Below are 14998 nucleotides of genomic sequence, written 5' to 3'. Positions count from 1 at the left end.
GCACTGATGTAAACAAGCATGCATGGAAGCACAAGGGGGAACATGTGAGAGACGCACTGAAATGAAAGCACATTCACTCTCTGATAGCAGATGGCACTAAACTGCAGAAAATCCAGCCGTTATCCTGGAAACCCAATAAATAAAGCAGCTGGCTACTTTCTAAATAATTTATTCAGATTTGTGGATTTGCTGTGTTGTTCAACACAGTGCCAAATGCTTAAATATTTAGACTAAATATGCTGCTATTCATTTTCAAAAAAAAATTTACATTTTAATCTGGACTAAAACATGCCCTAGATATTGTTTGAAAGCATTTTGATTCTTTATTGTTCGTTCACACTTTACATTGGGGCTTCATTATTTAACATCATTTAAATTCATTATAACAAACTGCCATTGAAAAAAAATTATTCTGAACATTGAAAAATCTTAGATATTCCAATATTTAATAACACATTGTTAAAATCGAAAGTTGCAACTGTGTTATTTAATGAGTTAACATGAACTAAGATGTGTTTTTTAACAAAGATTAATAACTTCGGTAGAAAATTTAGCTAAGGTTAACTAACAAGATCTTATTGTAAAGTGATACCTATGGGTCTTTTGCACATTAATCGGTGTAAAAAGTTTAACTTTGTTTTTGTCAGAATCTGCATACTTTTCCTGTGCTGATGATAGAGGACAAAGCAGTATACGGAATTGATTTAAGTTAAATGGATTATAAAAAACAAAAAACACTGACTTTGAAAATAAATCTAAGATGCAGGGATGTGTAGAACTTTGAAAACAACAGCAGTTAAAATCATGAAGTCTGCAGAGATTTTTATGGAATTCTGTGGATTGTATTCAGGACTGGCTCCATGCCGAGAAGGAAGCATGGCCATGTGCACGGAACTACAACCATCCAAATATTCTGAAACATGGGGTTTAATTCTACGGAGATCATTTTGTGGAGGATATTGCAGCACTTTTTGGCACTAGCCTAATGATGAATCAATAAGTCATTTATGATTAAAAAAAATATATATAATAAAAAAACCCAAACTGACCAAACTGTAAATGCTTACAATCAAATATTTATCCATAATTTTAACTTCTAATACAGCTTGGTGAAGAAGCTGGATTCATTCATAAAAATAATCCTTAAATACTCAAGATTGCAACAAACCAACACTAAAAAGCTTGTTCATCACAGCACTGACTCATGGGAAGATAAAGAGCCAGGTTACATAATGGTGCAATGCCTTATAGCCATGTTAAAGCTACAGTATAACATAATATGAACAATCCTAAAAAGAAGCTGCAATAACTGAATGCAGGTCTAAATCCAATGCCTCTTTTCACAGAGGAAACGCCTCACATTTCTGCCATGGTTTGACCTGTCTGCCACTAGAGGTATATTAAATTTCAGACAGCAATCTGTCCCTCATCACTCAGCAATGTTGTGTTAGTGATATAACTGCTATGAATATGCACTGAACTTTGTATGACATGAGAAAAACAGAAGATAAGCATAATGGACATGCACAATGGACATAATGGACAACATGACATACGGAAACAATAAATCACAAATACATTCTACTTTACAGCAAAAAGACCTGCATAAATAACCAATCAGATAAATATACAATCCACCTTCACTCGCCTGTGACTGTGTACACAAGAGGGAATCCAAACAGACCGTTTCAATTCAAAGCACACTTTCTAAAACACACACCACACAGAGAGCATTTTTAACTTTATGGAAAGGTTATGTGACACTCTGGGCTAAATATAGACCACATTACATGTCTGAATGGACTAAAGCTCTCTCCACACTTTTCTTCCTGTGGGGACCTCATATATTTACTGTATGCTTCCTGTTTGGAGACGTGGGAGATTTTTTTTAGATTGTAAAGCAAGGGCTTTAAACTACGAGGACTTGAGACTTTTACTTAAATTACATAAGAGAGGGGAATACTATAATGATACTACAGTTGCATGTCCATTCTGTGTGTTAGTTAGGGGTTAATACGGTTTCATACAGGGCCCACGCGTCTTTTAAATGCCCGTTACTTTTCCATAATTTCGTGGTTATATTTTAAGGTACTAGCCAGCCAGTGAGACATAAAGCTCATCTCATATCTCAAGATATTCAAAAATAAATAAATAAATAGCAACCTTATTGTGCTAGATGACAACTCCTAATGTATCGCCCATTCATTTGTCTCATAGAAAAAACCTGCACATCTATTTCAAATCTTTTATTCTTTGTTTGGCTGTGATTTTCACTTGAGAGTGAAGGGGGATTCCTTTAGCAGCACATAAAACATCAGGCTGTGCCGTTTATCAAGCAGATGTGATGTCTCCTCCTCCTACGATGCCTTTCCCTCCAGACAATCAGGTGAGACGGAGTGCTGTTGCCATGGAAACATCAGCAAAGGAGCATGAGATCATTACACACACACACACACACGCTGTAATGAAGGAGGAGGGGCTCCAAGTCAACAGAGCCGCATGTGGGCAGGTAAACAAATCAAACTGATGTAGGTGAGGCAAACTAGGCCATTATCCACCTGAAATTGCTGCATTTCCTTTCTTCTTTTAAAAGAATGGCAACAGCTGTGAATCTCCTGATTTAAGAATTAGCCAATCCTTTCAAATTGAGTTACAAAAATGACTGTGTTAATAATATTGCCCATAATTACCATCTGAACACTATCCACTACAGCTCAGTGACTGAGTAGAATAGTTTGATTCATTCTTTGAGTATCATCTGTGCTTTGAATCTTTGGGCATTGCCATTTGAATTACAAGTTTGAGTTTGTCAGGCCAAGCAAACAACAAATGCTAAATATAATGTATCTATAACATAATGTTGCTAAAACAAATATAAACTCCGCTTTAAAATGCAATAACTAGAGAAAACTCAATTCATAAAAACAATGACATTAAATATTTAAGAAATCTGCAATACAGAGTTTGAGAAAAAAAAATAAATAATAAAAGATAGGCTAATAAAACAAATCTGTACTTTTTCCTGTGATACAAAAATAAATTTTGGAGCTTGATCTATCATTATATGGAAAAGAAAGAAATTCTGCTGTTATGTGTAACAGAAAAAAATAGCAGCGGGGTTTAGATTGACATGACAGATTTTTAATTGTTCCTTTAAACAAATCAAATATTTTTGTCTATGCCACAGATCAAGGAGTACACAGACTTATGCTCGGTCATCAATCAATCAGCTTTCCACAGTTTATCATGTTCCATACCAGCAAGAACATCATTAAAAGGTCACGGCTCACAAACACAGACTGAGACAGAGACACACACTTCATTATGAAAATATGCCACCACAGAAATGTGTGCCAAGAAAACAGATGCTTTTTCATGAGACCTAACTGAAAAATTCTAAGTTTGTTTTCTAGAGTGATTACATTTTAAAGACAAATATATGCAGATTTTGACCCAGTTATTTGGGAGTCATCTCATGTCTACACAATGAATCAGAGCATCTATGGGATGCCCTGTAAAAAAAGCAGTTTTATGTTTGCAGAGATCCAGAACAATACAAATTTGTTCTCACCACATTTTTGTTCTCAAAAAATCTACCTTTTTCACAAGTTTCATTAAAATTAAATGAGAGTGGTGTGCAGGTGATCATTGTAATTTAGGAATAGCATCACACTGGTGTTTGACACTCGTGTTCGTGATCTTTATCAATCTATTAAATTAAAGTGCTTTGTCATGTTGGTGGTGGCAACTCTCTTGTAACATGTTTAGCTTATCACAGACATTATACTTCGATTTTTTGGCTTCTGATCGCAAGTGTACCCAAGCTTTGGAGCACTTAGATTAGCGAGAAAGGTCCTGGCAGATCAGTAGGTCAGGTCCCCACAGATGAAGAAAAAAAGCATACACAGGAATTGACAGGCGGAATCGAAAATTAATTTTACAACAAGAATCCGATTCCTGACCTATCCGATTCTGGAATTGAAACCAATTTTCGATTCCCAACTCTAGTTGATCCATATAAAGAAAGAGTGCATCCCAACCAAGATACTGAACAAAATACAAATAATTTTGCATAAAGTTTTCTTAAAAAAATATAATAATAATAATATTAAAATAAAACACTTTTGCAACACACAGATTACCACACACACACGGCACATTACAATTAAACAGCAATCTTTGCTAAACTTGTGCAGATTGCTAGAATTCCAGATGGTTTGACCAACAACCACAAATTACACAATAAATTTCAAGGCAAAGGAAACAGTGATTATTATATCCCCACTGCTCCATGCTGCTTTTAGGCTTAATAATGCAGCAGTTATTTTAGTGCGCCAACTGTTTGGAAAGAAGCATATCATCCAAAATCGTATATCTTATCTAAAACTTTAATATTGGAAATTATGGGGCATGCTCAGCCAGGTGCAAAGATGTTTAATGCCCTGGTAAAAATTTGAAAATTATGATTCCGTGTTGTTCATAACTAAAGAATTACATTCATGAAATGGAAAACATTTGTATGATGCAGAGAGCAACAGAACTTCTGTTTAAGACTCTATAAGCTCTGCAATGTCATTTGACCACAATAAAACAAGTTTACTCTGTCTGTTAGGTTTCATAGGCACACCTTTCAGACTGAAACCGGCTGAGGAAACAGCCACGTGTCATCCTGCATACCATCTCCCACTACAGCAAAGTAAACAGATGCAGTAGTAACTGTGTATACATGACTGTGCACAGAAAAAGACAGGACTGTAATCCAGTGAATGATCTAATCCCACGCGCTGAGGGTGGGGTTAACTCCGACTCGCAGGGTAAACAAGCCTCCAGACAGCAGGGCCGTGACAGTCGTGACTGACCCAGACCTGCCAAAGCTTTGGATTTTACCTGCGTTAATGATATATACCGCCAAACTGCTACGATCACGGATTACATGGGAAAGTTAGACTTCTTAAAGGAACCATTCACCCAAAACTCAATTATGTCATTATCATTTACTCGATCTCATTTGGATTTAAAACTGTGTGACTTTCTTTTGTGCAACACAAAAGGAAACTATTATCACTTTTATGGTAGTTACAATGAATAGGGACTGGAGCTGTCAAGCACCCCAAAATTTATTATTTAATATTTTAAACATACATAACATATAATTTAACTAGATTTAAAATTAACTACTTAAATATGACATGAGGATGAGTATAGAATGATTGATTTGTTTTTCATTTTAGTGTAAATTATTTTAACCAAAGAGTTAAAGGTAATAAAAATTGTATATACAGTACTTCATTCAAACAAATAATATAAACCTGAAAACACTGAGAAATCAAAATTAACTTGTTTTAATTAGCTTTCAGACTTACAACTTCTCTCACTTTATCATTGTGACATTATGGAAGAAATAAAATAACAGACATACCAACAAGCTGGTTAGGCAGAGACTACACATATTTAATTGATAACAGTATAGTAACCAGTGTAATTTGGTGCACATACAAAATTTTCCAAGGGAATACAGAGATTAATTTTTGCAGCTAATATTATATTTTTTGGATCCATTTTGTTGTTTGAACAGCCATAGAGACAAATAATCTTAGAGGATGTAAACAGCCCTGAGTAGCTCTAACCTAAGAGTTTCCATCTCACAATTATGTATAATAATTATTGTAATCATGATGCATCTGCAATCACCACCTTAATTCCACACTGCTAAATGTGTACCACACTACATCCAGAGTCCATTAGAAGGAACTGTACTAGTTTGACAGCTAATCTACAGCAAACACAGGCAGAAGCAGGGGTGGGCGCCATACCAGTATGAAAGTGACTACCGGTGTTATGTTGTTCCATGATACGGATTTTGCTATAGCGTGGATACTGTTATACATTCATGAATTAAAATTTTGCATTTATAAAGCTTTATTCAATTTGGTATGCTTTGCAAATGACTACGGCATTAGTAATCAAATACATAGAGCATCGTAACAGACCAAATTAATAGAGCTCTCTACTGTTTATTCAGCACAACACGACAAATCCATGACAGTAAACTGATGCCCCTTTCCATTTCTGACAAACTCCAGCGCTCTGACACAAAGACCAATTTCAAATATTCAAATATTTCCTCAAAAAAATATTAAGCAGCACAAATGTTTACTACATTTATGATTGCAGGCTTATGTCCAATCCCTCACTTTTTCTAGCGATAGGCAAAAAAAAAATTAAAATAAAATTTTCTCTTCTCATATTGCAATATAATACTGATATCGCCTGGTTCTGGACAGTGTAAAGTAAAATATTGTGATGTCAATTTTATCTCATATCGCCCACCCCTAGGCAAATGCTGCCCCAAAAAAAAAAAAATCAGAAATCCAAACAGAGACATTCTACACCAGGTGTGCCCAACCCTAGTCCTGTTCAGCTCCAACCCTCATCAAACACACCGGTCTGTAATTATCAAGAGCTCCTTCAGATTGTAATTAGTTGGTTCAGTTGTGTTTGATCAGGGTTGGAGCTGAACTCTGCAGGACGGTAGATCTCCAGAAACAGGGTTTGGCACCCCTGTTCTAAACATTCCCATATCTTGCATACAGGTTTATTCAATATTTGGCTACAATTCATTATACATTTGACTACGAGAGAATGCATACGATAGTACTTTCTCTGCAAAAATATCTAACAAATCATAACCCATTCAAAACAAGTTCCATCTTTGGGTCTAAGGCTGGGCATACACTGTGCAATTTTCATCCAATTTTGAGCCGAATTCTGACTTGTGCGACTCTTTTTCAGGTCAGGCTGATTTTCAGAATTTTAGTGCGTCGTTTGTCGTGCAGTGTTTGTGCAGTGTACAAGGGGAAACGAGAGGCAATTAACCTCTCCCGATCAGCAATCGGTTGGTCGGATGGATTTCTGACATGTCAGAAATTTTGGTCGCCTCTCGTGAGGTAATCGCACTATTGAAGCAGGGCTACGAACCGATTTTCCGCGTTTCCCTCACTGCGCATGCGCGAAACCATAAACAAAACCATGGTGACACGCCGTGTATTGTGGACTGAAGTGATGGAGGGAAAACTTATGGAGTTATGGCAAAGAAAAATAAAAAAAAGAGGGAAGAAAATGCCTGCTTACCTCCAGTTCACTTTGCAAAATGGATAAACCATATTGGCCACAGCCTTCGAGCCACCTGCGTATCTAGATATGCCTATGCCCTTTTTTTGCTTTTTTGAACGTTTCAGCACACAGAATTGCGCATATCACCAAAGCAGTGCGTTTATTCTGGGAAAGCATGTTTATTCAGAAAACGCCACAAACATCTGGGTTCTGAGGCATCCTACGTGTTGATTCGGTTGATTCCACACGTATAGTGTGAGCAGTCAAATCGCTACTCGACGATCGGACCGTACAGTGAGCGCATAAAAATTGTGAGCTTTGGCTTTACATCGCATGCAATCTATTCGTACAGTGTGAGTTGGTACCTTGCCAAAATAGCACAGTGTATGCCCGCCTTAAAATGTGGGCTATTACAAGAGCATACGTTTCTAATTCTGAAAAATAACAACATGGAAACATGACTGCAATAAAAATGAGGAGCTCATGAGTAATTCCAAAAAAAGTTTCTTTTTGACCAAGCTTCTGCAGTCTGAAACCTTTCCTGCCTCGACATGCATGTTACTCCAACATTTGTGATCTCTCACCACCTTTAATTTCGCCAAGGGGGCGAGGATACATTTCTCCTGAAGTCCTGGTTGAGGACTGACCTCCATGGTCCAAGTGGGAAACAAAAAATGCAAAACTGGTCTTAAGTCAGGAACTTGCACCAACCAAGCAGAGGAAAAGGGTGGACCCAAAGTGTGAATGGAATACAAAATGATCTTCAATAGGCCTGTAACCCAAAACTTTCACACTTCAATAGACTTTCATATAACTATAGGTGACCGGTGAAATAAAAGCTTCTTTCGTGGAGTCAAGGATACTGCAAAAATAAAAAAAATAATGGAAATTGATCTTAAAAGGAAGACTCACTACTACTATCCCAAAAGCACTCATGAAAACAAATCAAACCTGAAACACATAGCACCCGTGATGTTAAAGCAGTAACATTTCCCATAACTCAAAAGGAAGAAGGCTCCAAGAAAAAAAAAAAAAAAATTATATATATATATATATATATATATATATATATATATATATATATATATATATATATATATATATATATATATATACACACACACATCTATATTAGTTATATACACACACACACGCTTTGAGATAAGAAGTAAATATTAAACGATACTCATTAAGATAACTGCAAGCCAAAAGTAAGTCTAAATATAATACCACTTTGTATATCTGGCATAACATTACAGTTGAATTATGGGAGCTTAAATGGGATTTTATTTTAGAAAAAAAAGCACTTGATATTATGAAAACACAGTACAGTTATTCAGAGAAAATTAAACTTCAGTCCAAAAAGACTTTTACTAAAACTAAGCTTCAAATGTGGCTCGCTCTGAATTTCCACAGCTTTCAAACGCCAGACATCCAGAACATCACAGTTCCAATTAAAACATATCCAATATTGATATTAAGTGTGACAAGAATATATATACATAAAAAAGTATGACACATTATTCTATTAAAGCGGACTCAACAAATCCAGCAAATCAAAACAAACTCCTCCAAGCAAGAGTTCCACAGCGAAAGTATAGTGGCAAAGAAAGCGAAGCCTGTAGCCAAAACCAATATCACTGGGTCATGAAGGAAATCACCATTGTGTCTCTCTGGATTCTTCCAAATAAACAGCATGTGTGGAGACGGTCGCTTAAGAGGTGTGGATGAAGAGGCGGCAGAGAGAGGAAGGAAGATTCCTTTGCCAGTCGTTAGAAGTGAATGTGGGCTGAGTGTGGCGGCACCCTGGCACTGTAACATCTTATCTGAGTGAGACACGCAGGCATGCTGAGGAATAGACTGGCCTAGAGTTTGTCCACCTATTCTCTGTTTTTAAGATAAGGGCAAAACAGGTTCACTGGGAACTTTAAAAACAGTCAGTTCAAACAAAAATTAAACTTGTGTCATTGTTCTCTCACACTAAAGTCATTCCAAACCCTGTTTGATGAACTTCCTTCAACAGAACACCAGAAATATGCCCTTGGAGTTTTTGCAGAACAGCAAAGTGTCTGCCATGGAATACTTTGCATCAGTTCTGACATTTTTTTTCTGGTGAAGTCAAATCAGACTTTTTTTTTTTCTCTAGCTTATATCTTGCAGTTTCAATTTATAAATTCCACTGCTGTCAAACTATTATGTGTGTTACTGTTTATTTATTATGTACATATAAATACACACACACATGCATGTATATTTAAGAAAAAAAAATTCATATTAAATATATTTATATACAAAATAAATTAATATACATGTACATACATTTTTCAATTCTGACTTTTTTCTTTGGAATTCAAACATTTCAGAGTTTCTCGCAATTTGGTTTTCTGTTATCGCCATGGAATAAAAAATAAAATAAAAAAGTGAGGTAATGCCAACATTTTCTCTCACAATTCTGACTTTTTTACATTTTGAGATTCTGAATTTGCAGTCACCTTAATTTTTTATTCTATGGTGGAAACAAGCTTCCACTGAAAAGCGCAAGCTGGACAAAGATTATAACTTTCAGAGTTCCATGAAAGTAAATGTCACATGGGCTTTGAAAGACAAGTGTGAGAAAATTGTGCCAATTTTCTAGGTGAGCTAGTAAGGCAAACAAAAGGAACAAGTGAAACTTGAGGCTGAGCTGGTAAATAAGCAAATTTAATATAATGTTAGCATTTGTGAACCACTTGAGACCTAATGCAGTGTATAGACAATAAATAGCCAGAAGAGCTAATGTCGTGTCCTGAATATGCTGTGTGTACATGCATACATTACATCATCTTTCCTAATCTTATTCTAACAGCATCAGATTTCCACTCTGATCTCAGAGAGTTCTGCAGATTGAGGAAGAGAGTTTATGCGAAGGCTTTTAGGGAGTAATCATGTGCTAGTTGGCAGAATCAGCTGACACACTTTGTTTGACCTCAATGCAGTACAGTACAGCATAGTAGGATGACGTCATCTAAAACACGCTTTTATGGATTAAAAGAGTGTAGATTAAAGTGGCTGTGTTTAAACTTTGCACCACAAGCACCACCAAACAAAATTGAAAAAAAAACAAGGATTATTTCCAAACAGGTTTCCCAATTACTGCCACTGGCTGGACAGACAGAGTTTAGCCCAAACCCAAGCCATTGATTGAGAATAATTGCTATGTGGAGCGGGTCTGGATTTTAATAATAAAAATAATAAAAAAAGTTAAAGAAAAATGACAGGTTCCTTGAAACCAAAAAAGACTTTGATGACACTGATTGATTGTCATTGGCTCAAAGGTCTTTTGAAAAACACAACCACACATTACTCATTACTCAAATCTGACATTTCAATAGAAACTACATTATTTTGTTATCTAGTTCGCAAAGGTTTTTGCTCATATCACAAGCATAAAGCAAAAAGCTGCCATTTCCCATGATTCCAGCAGTACACAGGCAAACATCTTCAAACTGCAATTAAGCGGTCACAGGAAACCACGCCGGACTAACATCTCTGGCATCTTACGTGACTCATTAGATTCCAGCGATGTTCAAAAGTCCACAGACACCGTGGGCAGCAAACTAAAGGAAGTGCTTATACAGTCTTCCTAATTTAAAACCAGTTTAATGAAATAATCTACTGCATAGCAGCTGCAGAGGCTGTTCTTTCCATTAGAGGTCCAAGAGCCCCCGTCAATCTGAAGACAACCACTTCCATCTTCCCTTTGCACCCATATGCATATAAAATGTAACTAAGTACATCAAGGGGTGTGTGCTACGTGATCCACTTTTTCCCTAAAAAGTGATAAGATTTGCACAAAGCTAGATATCAATTCGTATCTCTGATACCACATATAAATCAAAACGTTAAGAAAATATGCCTGATCAGTCTAGCCATTATTCTACTTTCCAGAATGATCATAGCATAATCACAACTTCACAAATCAAAATCTTTAGAAGGACAAAATAAAAAAAAAGTTACAATTAAATTAAGCACAAATGCTGTATGTTAAGATCAACCTGTATTGCTTTTTAGATAGATAGATAGATAGATAGATAGATAGATAGATAGATAGATAGATAATACACAGATTACACATGAATTCCCTTTTTAAATTAGTGCAGCTCCCTAAACAATAGGTCTATAGCCGAAAGTTGTAGACGTCTCCTTTTAAGGCCAACTCAGAGCCCACAGCTTGATCTTTCACTATCTGCCAGCCTGCAAAGGAGAACTCTGATGTCAATAAATCATGCTTGACCTCTATAAAGGCAATCTGTTGGGTCTTCTTATTGATAAATGTTACCTACATTTAATTTAACTGGTCACAGTTGAGTAGATCTAGCTCAGTCTTTTCATGTCTGTCCTAGGTCAAAAAAACAAACAGCCTCTCTCTCCCACTGTTTGCTGCAGTTAGAAAGTCAAACATCTAATCTAATCTAAGCCTGGTGTAGATGCCAAAATAATCAGCTGGGTTTGAGCTGAGTCAGCAAAAGAGTCTTCTCGCTCTGGTTTTTCACTGACCTGACTGTGAACAAAGACGCAAGGATGGTTAATGTTAAAAAAAGCATCCATCAGTGCATTTGCTACTTTAAGGTCTTCTCAATAATATTAAGAAATTATAACGTTAACATAAGACAATCCATACTGAAATACCAGTCAATCAAAAGAACTAACTTTTTTTACTGACTGCATGTAAACAGCATGCATCAGTGTTATATATCAACATAAATAAAAAAAGTAGTTCGTCTTCATGTAATGGGAAAAAGTGGGTCAGCAAGACAGACGTCAGATTATAGAGTCTCAAATCATTGTCAAGTTTTGCATTATATCATGATTGGTCATGGGCAAACATCACAGCATGATGAGGTTTTCAGAAGCACAGGTGATGCTGCAATAAACTTAACTATCAGGTTAGTTCAGTGAGGACACAACACATTTCTCCTGCATGGAATCCTGCATGGAATGCAGCACTCTAAACAAACACATGCATAATTCACCAAATATCACATTTCACATTTTGCACACAGGCAGTATACCACCATTTGTTTGCGCCATTTTTTTATTTTATATTTTGGTTACACTAACAAGCATTATACAAATTAATTTATATGTACGGTCTGAAATAGTTAAACATGCGAGTAAATCAAGATATCTAAACGTGAACTGCTTCTTCAATATGAATGTTAATATGTGTTAGGGCTAGGTTCTTCTAAATTACTTCGTTGTTATGAGATTAATCATGACTGAACTGGGATACACGCTAATAAAAAAAAAGCTAATCGAAAACAATTAAACCACAATGACGTAAAAACTAATGAATCGGTTTTTGACCCGGTTCTTTAAAACGAACTGTTCAAAAGAACCGGTTCGCTGAAATGAGTCGGACTTCACGCCACCAGTCAGCAAAAGAAGCCGTTTCTAAACTATCACCGCAGTCGGTGCTTAACTTACCTTTATTTCATGGATCCAATAATAAACAAGGACACGCTTTTGCCTGTGCACTTCCCAAGAACGAATTTTAAAGCAGTGACATTATTTATCATTCCACGTGTCAGTCTTGAAGTCGTTCCCAAAACACCATTCCAGCGCCAAACATTTTAACCGAAATACGCGTGCACTAAATCGGTCCGCCTGTGTGTCCGTTCATACTGCAGCAGCAGAAAGGCGCGCGAGAGAGACGGAGGATCCCAAACTATGGAGCTGCAGAGGGGGAGGAAACTAATCCAACCTTAATATTGCTCTCAAGAGAAAACAGTCACGTATCAGATGATAACAGTCCACGATGCAATAAAGTATCACTTTCAGTCGATGTTGAATTTATTCCTCTGCATTTCACCGTAAGAGCACGACAGTTGAGAAAGTACACTTCTTGGCTTTACCCCCCTACTCCTGGCAGCAATGGGCGGAACAGAACCACACTTTAATCTGATTGGCTTTCTCAAATGACGTCACCAGGCAAGGTCGTTCACAGGTTTAAACATTATTTGGGACTCCTCATTTCTGTTTAGGTAGTGTTTTGTTCTCTCTTTATTTCTGTCATTTGTTTTAGGATCAATAGTACCTAATTTTTCATTATTCATAATTTATTAATACTTAATTATTTATGACAGGGGTGTCAAACTCAATTCTTGGAGGGCTGGAGCCCTGTAGAGTTTTGTTCCAACCCTGCTCCAAACACAAAATTTACTATGAAGTTTTTTACCATTGAGTTTGACACCCCTGATTTATGACAAACAATATATTATTTATTTAAAGTTTTCTGCTGTTTTTGTTTAAATTTTAGTTTTCACCACAGGTTAATTTAACTAAAATCACCATGCTTCCCAATCCTTACAGTTGATTAACTCACAGTTAATTATGGCAATTGTTTTGCATTCGCAAGTGTTCTGAAAAGGCATGTTTAAAAGTGCAAAATAGGCATTATTTAATTAAATATGCAGAATGTGTGTATATTTCCAGAACAGAAATCTGATCAATGGATAGAGACAAGTTTAGAATTCTTAACTTTAAACCAGTGATCCTCAAATCTGGCTCGCGAGATCCACTTTCCTGCAGAGTTTAGCTTCAACCCTAATCAAACACACCTGATTTGAGCCAGATTTGAGGATCACTGCTTTAAACTAACATTCAAGGTTTTACAGAGGGCATTTTGGATCTCATTTTATCATTTCATAAATCTGTCCAGAAAAAAAAAAGTTTTCTCAGTGATAAAATGTTTCATGAATCAGGGGATTGAAATATGAACAGATGCCCTACTGCAACAGTACAGTGTGTTATTCAGCAAAGCATGCTCTATTTGGGCAAGGACAGCCACTGTCGTCTTTTACAGTTTTAACAGCGGTTATGTCCTGTGATTTTGCCCAGTATTATGGAGTTATAAATGCCAGCTGGTTGAGAAAATTCAGTGTCCCTTCATCCAACAACCAGTCTATGAAAATGACAAAGGCTTGGTTCCTTGATGGTTTTCTAAACCAAATAGAGGCCCAGAAAAGGCGAGGACATCTTATAAAAGTTGTATTTATTTTTCCGACAGACTTAAAGCGAGTTGGATTCATTGTGTTGACAGGCCTCAAGCAAAGATCTGGAACTCACAAAAAAATAAACATACTGCAGTAGGACTTGTTTTTCTTTCAAAGAACCCCAAAATGCCAGATGATTTTAGAAAAGACTGTTGGGAAATCATGGCTCACAGGAAGCAACTGAAGCAAACAAATGTTATGAACTACAAACATATTTTGCTCCGCAAGAACCTCTATAAAACAGAAAACAAAACTTTTATGAATATGCCCCCTAATGAAATGACAGAAGGGAATGGTGAATGTTCTTAAACATGACTAAAAAGACAAAGACAAGGATAGCATTATAAAAATATCCACTTATCTGTTGATGTACAACTGTTTAAGGTGTTTCTAAGTATGCGATTGTATAGCTATAAATGGAAAACACTGTTCCTCTCTTTGAGTACTGAGTTCTTATAATACTATCAGCTCTTAACACCAACACTCACTGAACACCCACTTAAAAAAGCACATTGAGCACTGATTGCAGAGCCTTAAAGGTGAAGGGTGTAACTTTTTTTATATAATGTCTATTTTAAATTGCACATTCATCTGCCATTATGTTTTAATTGAAAGATAGGATTCAGACTATGAAAATCAGTAACACAAAACTGATCTGTAAGCCAAAACTACTCCCCGGGGTTATGTGCCATAATTTATTTCTTTCTTTCTGCATAGATTCCAGTGCAGATGGTTTAAGTTTATCTCTCTATGTTGAGCAAGAACATCAACCAGAGCTTTATCCTGCCTCTGTACTGCAACGCTAAATCTGCCATCCATCAACAGAAGCTGTACTGGAGTAATGATGCTGA

General features: G+C 36.4%; 1 protein-coding gene across 12 annotated transcripts in view; it reads right to left on the bottom strand.

Moving 5' to 3' along the window:
• The window catches only part of mical3a (microtubule associated monooxygenase, calponin and LIM domain containing 3a), a 67209-nt gene extending 54124 nt beyond the window's left edge, over positions 1 to 13085 (bottom strand). For 2 of the 12 annotated variants that reach the window (XM_026287210.1, XM_026287208.1), the window contains exon 1: positions 12580 to 13051. The gene's annotated coding sequence lies outside the window, so the exon portion shown is untranslated. Of the gene's footprint in view, positions 1 to 12579 lie in introns of all 12 variants that reach the window. The other 10 variants (XM_026287211.1, XM_026287214.1, XM_026287204.1 and 7 more) reach the window with 10 other exon arrangements.
• Between the last annotated feature and the right edge of the window lie 1913 nt (positions 13086 to 14998).

This window comes from Carassius auratus, chromosome 18, assembly GCF_003368295.1.
Source record: "Carassius auratus strain Wakin chromosome 18, ASM336829v1, whole genome shotgun sequence".
NCBI lineage: Eukaryota > Metazoa > Chordata > Actinopteri > Cypriniformes > Cyprinidae > Carassius > Carassius auratus.
Note: the sequence above shows the minus strand (reverse complement) of the source record. Positions and strands in the feature narration are given on the sequence as shown.